We start from the raw sequence: 14,286 nt of genomic DNA, 5'->3' as shown, positions 1-14,286 counted from the left end.
CTGAAGTCAATGAACAGTACCTGATCTGTTTGATGGGGCTATTCTGTGGCATTTCTCACTGGAAATTTCTGGGTGGAGTCCAGGAAGGACTGGGGATCATCGTGAAAGACAGTCTGCCAGCACCTGGAAAGAGATGAGTGTAGCTGTTCGTGAACCTGGAGGCAGCAGCAGCAGCAGCAGCCAGCAGAGCCCACCTTGTGTCACCCACCACTCAAGAAGGGAAACAAACCTAGTGAGTCTTTCACACTCATGGTCTAGGCAACTGTCTTCCTCCACTGCATGGCTTTTCATGGGGTGCTCGGCTCCTCACCCAGAAGAAGACCCTCTCATCATAAGTAGTACTTGAAGGCTTCAGAGAAAGCAGAAAAATCTCCAGAGTCGATGTCCCCAGCCTTTAAACCAGCTCTAAAGCCAATGGCTCCTCCAGGGATGCAGCTGGTGAGGATGCTTTTCTTCCAGTCAGATTTTCCCTGATAAGATTCTACCAGACACTTGGTACAGGAAAATGGCCCCCACAATGGCAACATTTTGGGCATGGGACATTCCTCTCTGTCTCATATCTTTAAGAACTTCTCTTGCAGTTGGTGTTCAATAAGGATCCTTTGGGTCAAAGCCCACATTTGTACCAACGCTAGAAGTGAACACTCGAAATACTCCTCCCAAGACAAATCTCCCCACGCAGGCCAGGGTGGCCTTCAAGGCGCAGCTCTCCATGGCTTTCTCAATCATCTTTTGCTCCTCATTCTTAGCTGGGCTCAGGATCCCACCCAGGACACCGGGCACCAGCAGTCACAGCTGCTGCTTGTCCCCCACCAGGTACTGCAGGAGCAGGCTGTCTAGAGGGGGGCATCAATGGCTGGCCTGCCTCCCAACTTAAAGTCTTAGAGACTTGTGTGGGGCACTGAGTGACTTGCTCAGGATCACACAGCAGTATTTGTCAGAGAGGAGATCTGAATCGAGTTTTCTTCTGACACTGAGACCTAACTTCCATCCACTACTGCATGAAGCCACTCAAATTAACATCTTAATTTGGATAAATTAACAACCAGCTGGGACCCAGCACTAAACCCAAATGAGCTGGTTCAGGATGCTGGGGAGGGTGAGAAGAAGCCACTGCTGCGGAGATGGGAAGAAACCATAGACAAGCTTCCCTACATTTTATCTGGGGTGGCGTTGTTCTCAAATGCAATGGGATGTACTAAACCCATTCATTTTACTTTTGTATTAATATTGAACTATCAGGTATATAAGTAGTTTTTTTTAAATTCTCAATTTAAAAAAAGTTGAAGCATTAGTGTCTTTGGCAAATTGCACACCTGGGGTGTCATTTGGTTTCATGATGAATTTTTAAACCAATTACATTGGTTATGATTTACAATCAACCGTCTATGAGAGATTATGCCTTCCCAAATCTCATTAAGACATTACAACCATGACATTAACTCTTAATTCAGAGGGAAGGGGAAGAGTTATGGACACAGTCTGCAGAGTTTTTACATTTAAAGGCAACATTGGCTAAAAGATCTATTTTGAAAAGTGCAGTGCACTTGATCACATTTTCCTGGAATGTATGCAGCATTGATAGCTGTTCCAGGAAAAAGGGGTTCCCTCATATTTTCCTCATGTATGAATTGATGCAATATAATCCTAAATCACAATGCAGGAGGGACCCAATGGGGGGGGCTGGGTAGGTATGTACTCTGCCTATGCTGCCTTGCAGTTGAAAGGAATGAGTCTTCATAACTGTTCACTTCCTCCTGGGCTAAGGCTACCCTCCTTTTTTTTGATGTTGTCATTAACTTCTCATAATGGCATTTGTATAGTGCTTTAAGATTTGTGAGGCATTTTGCAAATATTATCTCATTTTATCCTCACACCAGCTCTCAGAGGTAGGTGCAATTATTATCACTGTTTGATTAAGGGATTTGCCCAGGTCACACAGCTAATAAGTATCTGAGGTTAAATTTAAACTCAGGTCTTCCTGACTCCAGGTTCAGCTCTCAATCTACTAAGTCACCTAGATGCCTGTAGCAATCTCTTGATATATTTGGCTCACATATTAATTAGATATGTGCATCTATTCTTCCTTATTAGAATGTAAGCTCCTTGAAGGAAGGGACTGTCTTTTTAGTCCCAGCACAGTGCCTGGTGCATCGCAGTCATTTAATAAATTTTGTTATCGTTCAGCTGTTCAGTCATGTCTGACTCTTTGTACTGATTGATTTTGTTTTTATAAGCGTAGATACCTGACAAACACCTGAACTGCTTCCTTTACAGAGTACATTTGCCTAAAACCAATTAAGCAATACTGCATAATAGCAGAATTATGATTTGTAACTTTCCACTTTTGTAGTTTACCAAATGTTAGCAGAAAGTAATGTGCCCCATTGTATTTGACTTTAACTTTTTTTCTTAGTTTTTACTTTTACTCACAGTATGCTTTCATTCTCACTTTCTTCACTCAGCATCACTTCCTAAAAGGCCTTCCCATGGTACTTTGAATTCTCCATACTTGTTATTCCATAGAGCACAGTAACATTCTTTGCATTCAAATGTCATGGTAAGTTAAGTCATTGAATGGGCATCTTGGCATAGTAGATAAAGGGCCAGAATTGAAGTTTGGAAGAGCTAGATTCGAATATGGCCTCTGATTCTTAGCTGCGGGTCAAGTCACTTTCCTCCCTAAATTTCAGCTTCCTCAAGTGTAAAATGAGGGCCTCTAAGGTGCCTTTCCAGGTCTAAACCTATGATTTGATGATCCTAGGATCCATTCCCCAGTAACCAGCTGGGATCACGCATTTTGCTAAAAGCTATTTTGGTATCACAACTAGGTTACTAGCTCCTTTCTAAGGGGAAATTAAAGGAGACAAATAGCTTCTTTAGACAAAGATGTAACTAGGGATTTGTTTCATGGTACTGATATTTAGAAAGTCAAGAATAGTACTTATATTCTTCAGCAGCATAGAAACCACTGGGTTTAAAACTTAGAACAGGAGACTACCCCTTTCTTTTCCCTTCCTTCCCCTTGTGTCAATTCCCCTAGTGAGGTCCATTCTCATATAGCCCCACCCTTTTCTTCCCTCTTGGTGCTCACTTCCCCAGCAACAGTCTTCTATTGTGCCAGTGTCCCTCTTTTCACAGGCCTTATGTTTATTTGTGGAACGACTTCCTCCTCCAAAAAACTGTGTGTTTTAAAAATGTTGATGAAAGGGTGCTTTTCATGCTATTAATTCCTGGTGCCAAAATGACTAGTGATAACTTCCTTCTCAGATGACCATAATACTTTCTCTTCCTACCTCATAGGGTTATTCCCTTGTTACAAGGAAAGTATTCTGCAAAGCTTAAAGGGCTAAGAAATAGGCTATCATGATTTTTAGTCATATTATCATTTGAATTAAGAAAACTATGATTTTGCAAGTGTGGCTGGGTTATAGATCGCAGACCTTTGGAAGACAATCTCCATGAGTTACTATGACTGAAAAATTCATCTGTTGTCAACTATCCTGGTGTATGGCCTGCCATGACCTGCTTCATGGATCCAGCATTGTTCTGGAAGTCAGCACTGACCCCATTTCATGATTTAGTCTGTGGCAGTCTGAGCCGTGGCTGACACTGCAGCTGCATTAATCAACCTAAGGCATCTGACTTAGCCCAGCTCACCAGCCCCAGGGAAAATCCTTCAGCAAATTATATCCATGTGGTAATCGCTTTTGAATAATGGATCCAGTTTAAGTTGCTGCCACCAAAATCAATTTGGGTTCTTTAGAAATCAGTTCTTTCATTTTAAATGATTAGGCTTTTTTTTTTATTTCTCTTGTGAAATTGAAAAGACATTCTGTTTGGACTGGAGCTTGTGGGAGGGAGAGGGGAAAGGGAGGCTTAATATCGTGAACGTCAACAGAATGAGTGCCTGTCTCTTCTCCTTGCTAATTTTTTGCAATCTTTCTAATGGAATCTTTTTGAAAAAAAAAATGAGAAGTATTCACTCTAGCTTTCTCTTTGAAGACAATGTACCCTTACTGAAAATACATCATCTGACAGATGGAACACACACAAAAACCACAGCTCCCTGTTTGCCATTTACTAAGAGTTAATGTTCTAATGGAATTGTAAAGTTCATCGATTTATCACTCAAAGAAACAGTAGAGGTCAACTAAATCCAATCTCTTAATATTACAGATGGAGAAAGTGAGGCCCGCGGGGGTATGATTTTCCTGAAACTCTCTGGGTTATAAATGGCAAAACCTATATTTGAACACAGATCTTCTAGCTCTGAATCTAATGTTTTTGCCACTGGATTTTCTGCCTCCTCTAAAAATAAAGCGACCACGGTTGGTTCTGTCATTCATTGTTCCATAAGCACTATTTAAAATTAACATTGGGAAACATATCCATGACTGATTCCCCAGGCTTTTCACTCCAGCTATTGAATGACACATTTTGTCAGGGCCTAGCAGGGGAACAATGACCCCAAAGAGCCAAGTTTAACTTGCAAACCCAGGCCAGAATAAACTTGGGATCCTCAAAAAGCTCACTTTTCTGTTTTCAGGTGTGAGAAATGCTTTGGAGGTCCTTTAAAGCCCTCAGGTGCCCAGCCTGATAAGACTCTTGGCTATTACAATAAAATCATGGAATCTGAGAGATCATACAGGCTAGGCCTACCCAAGGCATGATTCTCCACTACACTGACCCTATTCTTCTGCTTTGCTTATTTTGTTTCCTCTTGTGTCTCTTAACCTTGTCCTCATAATATGACCTTGAGTTCTGCTGCTTGTCTCTACTTCAGTTCCAGACCTTGATTTCTATTGTACCAGCCCAGGATTATAATCCTAAAATTAGGTCCATTGTAGCTACTCCAAGGGAAGGGCCAGAATCCTTCCTGGTCATACTTTTCAGGCTCCCAATGTTAATTTAAAAGAGTGCTTGCAATGAATACATATAATCAAGATAACTTCACAGAAAATAGCTAGCATTTATATAGTGCTTTAAGGTTTGCCAGGCACTATACAACTACCATCTCATTTTATCCTTACAGCAATCCTGGGAGGTAAAGACTATAATTATAGCCATTGTATGGAGGAGGAAACTGAGGCAGAGAGAGGTTAAATGAGGTGCCCAGGTTCACACTACTTGTAAGAGGTTGATATGGTAAGGAAGGAGATAGAAGGAAGGAACAGGATGAAAGTTTGCTGTGGAACTGGATAACCAGATTTCTGTCCAAAGCAGAAGTGCCAGACCCTCACCCTTACCCCCACCCCTACCCTCTTGCCTTTGTCTCAGTTCTCCAGTTGACACTTTAAACACACTTGGTATCATGAAAGTTTCTTAGCAATAAAACAAATTTCACATTAAATCATATTTTAACATCACAATCTTAGGGTATGGCTGATTTATAAGGAACAATTTATCACCCTCATTGGCCATACCTCATTAATGCACATAAATTCCTTATGTTCAGAATCTAAAACAGATTTCAGTATAAAAACGTTTCTTGCATTTACTCTGTAAAACAAGATTCTGCCTTTAAAGCCAAACAATCTTTCTTGAGAGAGGTATTGCATAGCGGAATGAGACAATTGGGGTTAAGTGACTTACCTAGAGTCGCACAGCTAGTGAGTGTTATGTATCTGAGGTTGAATTTGAACTTGGGTCCTCCTGACTCCAGGGTTGGTGCTCTATCCGCTGTGCCACCTAGCTGCCCCTCACTTTTTTTTGGGAGGGGGCTTTTTTTTTTTTGGTTAGGCAATCAGGGTTAAGCGATTTGCTCAGGGTCACACAGTTAGTCAAGTGTCTGAGTCAGGATTTGAACTCAGGTCCTCCTGACTCCAAGGCCAGAGCTTTATCCACTGAGCCACCTGGCTGCTCCCTAACATTCTTCACAGATGAATATCCCACCACATTATCCCCGCTTAGTGCTCTACAGTCAGAAGATTTGAGTATGAATCTCAGTGCTGGCACTTATTAGCTATTTGACCTCACATAAGCCACTTAACCTCTCTGAAGCCTCAGTTTCTTCATCTATAAAATGGAGTTCATAATGCATGCAATACTTCCATAGATTTGTTGTGAGGAGAGCACTTTGAAAACTGCAAAGTACTATGTAAGTATGAGATTATTATCTTGTAGCACAAGCCCTTACAACTCTATGGAAAAGTGAGACATCTCCCTCTCCAAGATGCAAGAGAATTGTATCGATTGTTTGTAGGCTATTTTGGGGCAGCTAGGTGGCCCAGTGGATAGAGTGCAGGGCCTGAAGTCAGGAAGACCTGAGTTCGAATCTAAGCTCAGACACTCACTACCTGTATGACTCTGAGTATGTCACCTAACCCTATTTGGCTCAGTTTCCTCATCTGTAAAATGAGAAGGAAATGGCAAACTGTTCTAGTATCTTTACCAAGAAAACCCAAAAAGGGGTCACAAAGAGTCGAACGCGATTGAAAAATGACCTAACAACAACAACAATAAAATACTATATAAATATGAGAACATTCTTGTACAGGACAGATCCTATGTGACTCTTCAGGAAGATAAGACCTACCAGAGATGTAAGATAATTGTATAAAATTTGTATGGCTTATTTTGAGTCGTTTGTATATTTTCTACATTGTATAGAGGCTCCACGAGTTTAGGCTTCTGCATTTTTTTATAAGGTTAAATAAAGTCTGGCCACTGTTATACCACTCTGGCTCTGCAGCCATAATCTACTAAAACTCAGCTCCCTCTATTCACTACTTTTATACCAAGTTGCTATTAACATCTTCTTATGCTGTCATCTGCTGCTGCTGGTGGTTCTTCTTCCCCTTGGAGGAAAAGTGTTACTGCTTTTTCTTGAGATTGGCTGGAGAGAACATAGTTCAAGAGACTGAACTGACACATTTATCTCTTTCAACAGAAAGACCTCAGTGCAACTAATACCTTAAAAGGGTTTCTCAGGCCATTAACAAGGCCCCCCTTTTTCTCTGCCTTACCTCTTCACTTGCTCCTTCCCAATTATAAGTCTTCCAGCCCTCATTTTCAAGTAAGTTAGGATGAGTGAATTCCTCTAAACTCCCATCAAGACTCAAACAGCTACTATCTAAGCTTCGAATCTTAGAGAAATGAAGCCATCAACTTTTGCCCTGAATTTCTGCCCATCTGGCAAATCTCCCAGTTCCCTATATAGTTATTAAATAAAGGGCTGTTTTCCTCTGGTGCTCATGTTTCCTTGTTCTGTCCATGTTATCTACAATAAAATTAGCTAATTCTCAATTATTGGTGTTAATAAAGGAGATAAGCACTGCTTAATCAGAAATTATTTTTACTTTATGAATCTCTTTCAGTTCTGTAACCAGAGTGCCCAAAATTCAGAGCCCTCAAAGAAGGCTCTAACTCCAGGTTTCCATGAATGGTCAAGAATGGATCTCACAAAATACAAATTTGAAGGCAAGGTCAGAAGGATTCCTAGAACCTCTCTCTATTCTATCATGGCTCCTTTTCCAGACTATGTGGAATATCTAGGCCAAGATGTCTGGATTTGAATCCTGGCTCTAGCATTTGCTAGCTGTGTGTCTCTGGGCAACTTATTATACTTCTCTGAAAAACAGGTTTATTTTTTCATTTGTAAATTATATGCCATAATGCCAATTTTGTTTGTTTCACAGGGTTATTATGAGGACCAGACAAGATAATGAATGCAGAACTGCTATTATTAGAAACAGTATTTTGGCCTCCTCTCTGGGTATCCAGTATCTTCATTCTTTTTCCTGTTGGCCCAGGGCCTCCTATTATGGGACACTCCATGGGTTTGCCCTGACTGGGAAATAAACCAGAAATAAGGATGGGCAAATTAGGCAACTGCCTAGGAGTACATCATATAGAGGGGTATGACAAGAATTTCTTTTAACATTGCTTTTTATAAATGAACATGTTTTAATTCCAGAAAATCTTTCTATCTCTTACACTTTAGCATTTGATTTAGGATGAATCAAATCACGTGTGTGTCATGGAGGAAACATTCCTGGATTTGCAGAAGACCTGGCTTCAGATCTCTCTTCTCACTTACTACCTCCATGACTCGCACAAGCCACTCGACCTCCCTGTGCCTCAGTTTCATTTTCTGTAAAATTAAAGGGTTGATGATTCCATAGCACCAGTGATGAAACCTAGGTACCTATCACCAACAGAGAGGTGATGAATTTAAGATGAAAAATGAGACACGATTTTTGTACCTCCCCCCAAATGAAATTTGTTTTGGTTGACTAAGCATATTTTTACAAGGTTTTTGTTTCGTTTTCTTTTAAACTGGGAGAGAAGGAAGGAAAAAGGAGGGGAGCTGGGATAAGGTTTCCTTCCTCCCCACTTCCCGCCCAAATGAGAAGAAAACAGAAATATATCCAGAAGGAATCACAGATAAGCTGGACAGCTTTGAAAGCTAAATGTGAAATTTATCATATGCTTTACAAGAAAAGCAAGCTCTACGTCATAGAACTTGTAGCTTCAAGTACGACTCTTTCTTTGTTCAGTGTTTTCAGAAATGTTTATTTTGTTTGGTGTTTGTTACGTACAGAATTTTAAAAATGAAAAATAAAAAAAAAATAAACAAATAAAATCAAGGATCAGACAAGGTATTTTCCAAATCTCTTCCAGCTCAAATCTATGATCCATGATCCAATATGTTTGTATATTGAAGACCAAAGCCTTCAGGAGCTCAATTCTTAAAGCTTGCTTTGGGCATGCCCAATGCTTTATTCCTTCTCTGCTGAGAAAATAGATCTTTTTGCTCCTCTTACAACTTTCCTGCCTTCTATCCTACTCTTTAGGAATTCTACTCTCTGTTGTCACCATCTATTCAAGGTCCATAACAGGAGATCGTAACCTTTGTGTGTGTCATAGATCCTCGTGGCCATCTGATAAAGCCTATAGAGCCCTTCTTAGAAGAATATTTTAGATACAGGAAAAATATGTAAGATTACAAATAAATCAATTATATTGCAATACAGTCTATAGACAGTAGGACCGATCACTTGTGATAGAGCAGTGGGTCAAATAACCACAGTAACAGTCAGAATAAATAATATTTTGAGTTATTTACCACACCTGTAATGTGCTATAAAAAATGATTTGTGTTGCTGACAAAGTCACAGGTACTGCTAACACTGCTGTGGTTTGTTGCTTACATTAATGATTGAGGGAAATACTAAATTTCAGTTAGAGGCTAGTGAAAATAAAGATGTGATTTTTTTTTCACCCATCCAAGTTCACAGATCCCCTGAAATTTATCCACAAAATGCTTATGGGTCTGTGAACTCTAAGCTGACAATCCTTTGTGTAGCCAGGCCTTGGAAGGAGCAGGCTGGGCTTCTGTAGTGAATTCTGGGCAGAGTCTGGTGCACAGTTGAACTCCTCCTATTCTATTACTTTGCATGTTTGGAGATTGAAACTTCACATATACATGACTCCAGAGCACCATAGACACCTGGGAAACTACACAGTTACTGCAACGGGGAAAAAAATCCAAGTGCCTCAATACTATTATACCACTTCTTCCTGCCCCCTTAAGCTTCTCTGACTATACTTCCACCACACACTTTTCTCTGGCTGCTTCCATGCATAAACCAGGGTGATCCATGGCAGATAGGATTTGCTTTCTCTGTCTCCCTCCACTAAATGTTCTAGCTTACTGGAGCTCTGCTAGGAAGTTCTTTCTACTCTAATCAACCCTCACCTGTTTTTACCTTTGCCCCTTGTGGAAGCATCATTGGGAAGCCTCCAGAGGGCTTAATCTCTGGGACATGTTCTACTTTTTAATTATTAATTAAATCATTATTAAATTAATTATTAATTATTTAATAATTACTAGGACATGTTCTACTTTTCATATTCTCATTCCCAGTTTTTCTCCTACTATGTCCCCCAACTCCCTCTTTTCTCAGATATCTTTTAGATAAGAGTTAGGCCACTTTTACAATAAATTAGGCTAATGGATCACTCCTTCTAGAGAGCACATATCCATCTTGCCAAGGATCTTTGGCTGACAATATTTTAACCCAATGGAAGTCACCATAACGGGCCATCTAGCAGGCTGGATGGAGATATTTTGAAGTTTTATGCTTTTTTTATTCTTTATTTTAAAAAGTTTCATTGATGTCTCTTTATTTTTAATTTATGGAATAAAACAAGCATTTACATAACATAGTATAATAAAAAAAGATTGCATATGAAACTGCAAGTCTATTATGTACAACTTTTTGTTTTTCTAGCCTAGTCATTCCTGCATACACAATGAGGCTTTGAGTATCTTTTAAGGCAAACATTTGGGCAGAAACGCAACCTTGTCTCTACAACAACAAATTTAAAAACTGGGCACTGATAGCATCAGAATCCAGTGCTCCCAAAGGTACCAGGAGCCATGTATGTCATCCATGAATGTTATTTTACTTCATAAGTACCAAACATTGGATTTTTTTTTGCTCTATTTAAAATATGCCTTTCTCAAATGATATCCATAAAGGTGAGCCCTTCATGAGAGTATATCTTTTTTTCTATAATTGCTTTAAACATATATGTGTAAGTTGTGCTTATATTTCAGAGTTTTTCAGTCCTCATCATTACTCAGTTCAGAGTCAAGAGACTCAAGTAGAAGTCCCTATAGTAACTTATTTATTGTGCAATTCTGGAAAATTATATACATACACTTGCACATGTAATAAACAAATGTACATATATGCATACATGTATGCATATGTGTATGTACATATTACACACCTGAGTATATACACATACATACATATGTCTATATATACACACAGATATGCGTATATGTATATCTATACACAGAGATACATATACATATGTATGTACTTACAAATATATTAATTTCCTATAAATCTATAAAATAGTATCTCAAAATTATGCAATACTTTTTTCAAAACAATTCTGTAATGAAAGTATTATTGTCCATCTCCATCTCTACTTGAGTGGTGTGGCAATAGTCTCAGAGGTCGAATTATTTGTCTAAGTCACATAGCTAGTAATCATCAGAGACAAGAATTAATCTCAAGTCTTCTGACTCTTACCTATAATGTTCCTTCTTCTACCACTTGCTGACTCTCCACATGGGGGAAAATAATAAATTCTTTATCTTTGTCACAAACAAGATAATGCATGTAAAGTGTTTTATAAACACAAAGTATTCACAAATATAAGCTATTATTATTATTTATTATTATTATTATTATTATTATAAAATACCTTTCACATATATACATTGCTTTCTTATAGTCTTGTTTTAAAGAATTAAAGGTTATGTCCTTGTTTTTCTTCCTCACTACTATGGCCTCATAATTATGGTCCTTTGCCCCACTGAACAGGGCCTACTATTTATCATCTCTGGGAAGTAAATTTTTTCCTAGCTGGTGAGCTGGTAATAGATGATCACGTATACTTAGCTTTCTTTCCAGAGGAGTCAACCCCCCCCCCCCAGGAATAAATCTCTGCAGCTTCATTCATCTCACATTTTCCATCCAAAGGGATGCTAAGGCAGCTTCCCTAGGGAATACTAATGCCTGAGGATAAAAATGAAGACAAGTTTGGTAGTGAGACTCAGAAAGGAGAAGCCATTTGTTGTGTCATGGACCCCTTTGGTAGTCCAATGAAGCCTATGAACCCCTTCTCATGTTTTTTTTATGCATAAAATAAAAATACACTGGATCACAAAGGAATCCAATAATGCATATCTACACGCAGATGCATGAGTAAATGTATGGATGTGCATAGATACATGCATAGGTGTGTATGCATATATGTATTACAACTTCATGGACTCTGGGTTAAGAACCTCTACTCTGGATAATCTAATTAACTAGATTAGACTCAGATTCTTCTAGGTCATAATAGGCCCACAGCTTCCTGAAGTTGTACGTGTGTGTGTGTGTGTGTGTGTGTGTGTGTGTGTGTGTGTGTGTGTGTGTGAGAGAGAGAGAGAGAGAGAGAGAGAGGGAGAGAGAGAGAGTGCCCTCCCTGACTGCCACCATTTTCATCCATCAGCCTTTATGGATAACTTTCTCATGATTTGCCTCTTCAAATGCAGTTTCCTACTAAACACATACCTGGAGCCTCTCCAGCTCTTTGGGGTAGGGTCTGCCAGAGCTTGTGATCTATTGGCACAAACTTTGAAAGCATAAGGTCACCTGCATGCCCCAACAAGGCATCAGGAGAGAACTTCAGTGCACTTTTGCTTTAAGAGGCCTTATTTATTTGCTCAGGCTGTCTTTTGTAATGCTTGAAAGACATTGTGTGTGTGCAAGTGTGTGTATATGTATATATTCATATGATTTATATAGTACCCTTTGTCCAAGAATCTTAGTAAATGCCACCAAAACATCTACATGCTATTTTGTGAACTCTGTGTCCTAATTAACAAAAATTAGTAAGATTGATTTTAAGTAAGAGGAAACTAAGATACAATCATAGAGAGTCTTATGTCTTGTTCAAATTTTTTTCTGCTGAAATTAGGGTTGTTTAAATTCTTTATTTCATGTATTGTAAATTGTGATATTTTATATTTTTATAAATATTCATTTTTCATTCAAGTTGTTAATTTTATTGGCATATTTTTGGGTAAAATAGTTTCTAAAAATGCCCTGCTCTATTTGCAGTGATCTGAATACATCTAGAATATTATGTTCAGTTTATCATGTTTTATCAAGGATGTTAATAAGATGGTGTCAAGAAGACCACGGAGTGGGGGCATCTAGGTGGTGCAGTGTATACAGCACCAGTCCTGGAGTCAGGAGGACCTGAGTTCAAATGCAGCCTCAGACACATAACACTTACCAGCTGTGTGATCCTGGGCAAGTCATTTAACCCCCAAGTGCCTCACAAAAAAAAGCAACAACAACAACAACATGAAACATGGACCTAAAGCCTCAACCTAGGGGAATTAGTTGAAAGATCAAAAGATGTTCAATCTGGAGAAGAAATAACATGGAGTTGGCATGATAGCTGTTTTACTGTATTTCAAGGGCTGTCGTGTGAGTTATGTTTGTTCCACTTGCCTCCAGAGGGTAACATCAGAAAACGTAAATGGAAGTTATGGAGAGCTAGATTAAGCTGATTATTAGCAAAAAAACCTTTCTGATTATTTGAGCTGTCCAAAAGTGATTTGGGAAGTAGTGAGTTCCCCATCAATGGAGGTTTCAAATGGAGCCTACTTGTTGGGGATGCCATGGAATGGATTAAATGACCACTCAGACTGCTTACAATTTTCGAATACCAGCCTTGTATAAGGAGATAACAACTGAGCCAGGCTTTGAAGAAAGAAGGACTTTTGTTATGACTCTCTTGCCTCTTTTCTTTGCTCTAGTAAAATTAAATTCCTCCTTGTAATGCCTCATAACACCCACAATAATTTCCAATATCCCACACATGAGTTTACTCACCCATTCTTTAGTGTCCAAGGCAAGAAATGACAGATCTGTAGACCCCACCTATCCCACAGGAACCTCAGATCTGTTCAGTTCAAGCTGAATATGGATTTGACATATTGCAAAAAGATGAGATGAAAATGGAGTCATTCCTCTTGCAAAGATGCTCTGAAACACATCTCAGCAGGCAGAAAAACTACAGAGGCTGAACAGCAGGCCAATGTGGTTATTTACTGAGCTGTGCCCTAGAAATTACCCCACGTGAATAAGACTATGTTTTCCTGATTCCTTGGCAATGGGCTGCTATCAAGAGTTAGCTATGCAGTATCTTTGTTCTTATTGAAAAGTTTATAGAATAACAGTCTGATATGGGCTGTGTGACCATATGAGATATTAACCAAATTTCTGCAGTGGCAGAAATGTCAATGCAGATGATAGGGTTGATGTCTATCTAGAAAGCTATACTGAGCGAAAGGATACAAACAAAAATTCAATGAATGAATAAAAAAGCATTTATTAAGCACTTGCTTCATGCCAAGAATTGTGCTGATAGGGGGCAGTTAGGTGGCACAGTGGATAAAGCACGGGCCCTGGAGTCAGGAAGACTTGAGTTCAAATCCAGTCTCAGACACTTGACACTTACTAGCTGTGTGATACTGGGCAAATCACTTAACCCTAATTGCCTCACAAGAAAAAAAAAAAACAAAGAATTGTGCTGATCTTGGGAGTATGAATAGAAAAAAAGCAATAGTTTTCTTGCTCTCAAGGAGCTCACGTTCTAAATGGTGGAGACAACACATAAAAGAAAGGACAGACAACAAGGGTTGGAAGTCCTAAGGGTCCAATGGCAGGGCAGATGGCAAGGCCAAGGGGTCCTTAGGTT

General features: G+C 39.2%; 1 pseudogene; it reads right to left on the bottom strand.

The window, feature by feature from the left end:
• Nucleotides 1-329: 329 nt before the first annotated feature.
• Nucleotides 330-14,286, bottom strand: part of LOC110213423 (mitochondrial import inner membrane translocase subunit Tim22 pseudogene) — a 164,950-nt pseudogene continuing 150,993 nt past the window's right edge.

The sequence above is a fragment of the Phascolarctos cinereus genome, unplaced genomic scaffold (assembly GCF_003287225.1).
Source record: "Phascolarctos cinereus isolate Bilbo 61053 unplaced genomic scaffold, phaCin_HiC Scaffold_726;HRSCAF=1367, whole genome shotgun sequence".
Lineage (NCBI taxonomy): Eukaryota > Metazoa > Chordata > Mammalia > Diprotodontia > Phascolarctidae > Phascolarctos > Phascolarctos cinereus.
This window is presented reverse-complemented; position numbering and strand designations above follow the sequence as displayed.